Genomic DNA, 3034 nt, shown 5'->3' with positions numbered 1-3034 from the left:
TAGTGACATCAAAGAGGATACACTATCACCTGCTTTGCCACTATACTTCCCACCTCTCCATTTAACTAGGACCATGAGGCCTCTCTGTGGGAATCATAACAGAAACTTACTCTGGGCAGTGTCTCTCCCACTAAAATACTCCTGGAGAGCAAGGGGCTGGCTCGCTGTTCTATTTAGACCACAGTATAACAGGCATGTAACAGGTGCTTAATAATTGGTTTTACACTCATTTCCTTGATTTATTATGCTTATTTCCCTGCTTTCCATTTTGACTAAAGATTCAGACTTAAAAGTCAATTTAGCAGCCGTGAAATGGGAATTTTCATATTTTATGGATAAGTGAATCATTTTCTCACATAACTTTTCATATCACATTGCAAATGAAAAGAAAGGCAAACATATGATTTTTTAATGACATCAAATTCCTGCCCATTCGCACTGACTTACATAGGGATGTCAGGGAATCACTGAACAGGTTTGACACATAAACCACAAAGGGGCCACAGATTTACCTAAGACGTCACTGTAAAATGGATCCCATGCCTTCACATCAAAATTATGAAACCAAAAGTTAAAGTAAATTAAGAAAAGCAAATTTTTTCACCAGCTCCATAAATGTCATCTTGTCAGTCGATGTTGTCATGGGTGCAGGCAGATAGGAAGAAGGCAATGAAAGTCCTCCACCATATTTTTCATATGTATTGCCCATTGGAAGGTTGAGACTTTAGACAAAGAGTATTCCAAGTATCTCTTCTATGAGCTCAGAACAAGGAGAGAAGGCATCTGAAAGAAGAACATCATATTTGGCTTTCTTCAATGTCTTCATAAGGTCTTTGTTGAAAACACTACTCTCACACTGCAGTTTTATTACTTGAATACTCAAAAAACTGATTTTGCATGATTGCACCATACTTCAGGGATCAAACCTTTTGAAACTCATAATTTGAAAGTGTGACCCAGTTTTGAAAAACGGAAGTGAAATCTTTTTGATTTGTCTCCACATGCAAAACCTCAATGTGGAAACCTGACAAATTACCAGGATCAAGAAAAGAAGTAGCTGAGGGGGTCAATACAGTCACCTCATGGCCCCTCTGTACCAGCTCATCCAGGGTGCTCTTTAAATTGATCCAGTGACTGTATTCCATGGGCCATACCAGGACCTTCCCACAGGACCTACAGCTAAAGCAACAGAGCTACAGCAGCAAAAGAGCTGAGACCCATTTCTTCAAGCTCATGGTTATTTCTGCCTCATCCCCTACTAGGCTCATTTCCTCATGAGTTCCTGTTTATGTCATCAATAAAGATGTTAAAATTTAACTCATGTATAAATTTCTTATCAGAGAAAAGCAATTAGTTGGTATTATCAAAGTCCATGTTTTGCACAAAGTACATGGTCTTCTGCATTATTGATACTTTAATAATGGGAATTCTTCAGGGGCCAGAGAACAGTTTTTAATCACTCTGAGTTTAAATAGGAATATTATTTTATATCTTTATGGCATATAGCTTTTATACCCAAATGCTCTTCTCTCACTCTATCTCAATTGTATCTCAAGCTTCCTTGACCTCAGATTTCAAGATGCGGCATCTTACCAGCATTGTCCTCTCAGGGGTAGCTGAGGAAAAAGAGTTAAGGATTGTGAGTACATGTCCCAGTCAGTCTCAATAAGTTGTGCATTGTTGGTTTCCAAATGAGGTCAATTCCTAATTCCTGCTTTTATAAGCTGCTATTATAAGTTCTTCTTCCACTATCATTGTTTTGGATCTTAAACTAGGATAGATTTTCTTCCAAGTGATTATCATGAAGCACATGGGCTTGGTGGCAGCTAAGTGGCACAGTGGGGAGAATGCCAGGCCTGGAGTCAGGAAGACTAAACTTGAGTTCAAATGTAACCTCAGACACATAGTAGCTGTGTGATCCTGGGCAAGTCACTTCACCCACTTTGCTTCAGTTTCCTCATCATTATAATGAGCTGGAGAAGGAAAGAGGAAATCATTCCAGTATCTTTGCCAAGAAATCTACAAATGCCATCACAGTATAGGACATAATTGAAAACATCTGAATACCAACAATAAAAATAACACATGAGTTTGAGTTCATGGACAAACAACTCCACCTTGGTATATTAGTTTCTTTGTGGCTAACTACAATATTATTTATCCCTTCCCTTAGGAGTTCTGGATTTTGGTTTAATATTCCTGGGAGTTTTCATTTTAGGTTTCTTTTCAGAGAAAACCAATGACTTCCTTTAATTTCAACTTTGCTCTCTAGTTCTAAGATTTTTGGACTGTTTTCCTTCATACTTTTTTAAAATGTGAAGTTTCTTCAAGTACATTCCAGGTAATCTAATGATTCTTAAACCATCTCTCCTGGATCTATTTTGTCCAGGTCAGTTGTTTTTTTTATTAGATATTTAACCTTTTCTTCTACTTTTTCCATTTTAATTTTACTACATTTTATTGTTTCTTGATGTCTCATGGAAGCATTTACTTCCATTTGGCCAATCCCAATTTCAAGGAATTTTTTTTTCAGTAATAGTTTTAATCACCTTTAGCAAGTTATTCATGTCATTTCACAACTTTCTTCACTAGCATTTTTAGACTATTTTTCCTCCCTCCTCAGTACTTGCTTTAACTTTTTTTTCCCTTTTTTCATCTCTTCCTTTTACTCATATGAGAATTCTCATTGAATTTGTGTCTAATTTACATTTTTCTTTGAGGCTCTTCTTGTAGATGTTTTCAAGTTATTATTGTCTGTGTTTTCTGTGTTCCATGGGAGCTTCTCTATCATCAGAGTAGCTCTTTAGGGTTGGGTTCTTTTTTTATTTGCTCATTCGTCTAGCCCCCTACTTGAGTTTGGATTTTATATTAATGTAGGCCCTGCCCTTTCTGGGGGCAGGGTTGGGGAATGTCTGAGCTGAGCTTCTATCTTTTTATGTCCTTCTGCTGTTTTCAGACCTAAGTCTAAAGTCCTGCACATTTTTCAGTGCTTCCATGTGGTGTGATCTTGAGTTTGTTCACTACCCTTCTGGCA

General features: G+C 37.4%; 1 long non-coding RNA gene across 2 annotated transcripts; it reads right to left on the bottom strand.

Annotated features, from left to right (window-relative positions):
• Window positions 1-315: 315 nt before the first annotated feature.
• On the bottom strand, window positions 316-1248 carry LOC140511755 (uncharacterized). 2 transcript variants are annotated; one of them, XR_011969659.1, is made up of 2 exons: window positions 1037-1248; window positions 316-783 (listed from the first exon to the last, which is right to left on the bottom strand). It is a non-coding gene; the product is annotated as an uncharacterized lncRNA (long non-coding RNA). The 2 variants fall into 2 exon arrangements; XR_011969660.1 differs by having other exon boundaries at window positions 1080-1248.
• Window positions 1249-3034: the final 1786 nt, after the last annotated feature.

Source organism: Notamacropus eugenii, chromosome 6 (assembly GCF_028372415.1).
Source record: "Notamacropus eugenii isolate mMacEug1 chromosome 6, mMacEug1.pri_v2, whole genome shotgun sequence".
Taxonomy (NCBI): Eukaryota; Metazoa; Chordata; class Mammalia; order Diprotodontia; family Macropodidae; genus Notamacropus; species Notamacropus eugenii.
This window is presented reverse-complemented; position numbering and strand designations above follow the sequence as displayed.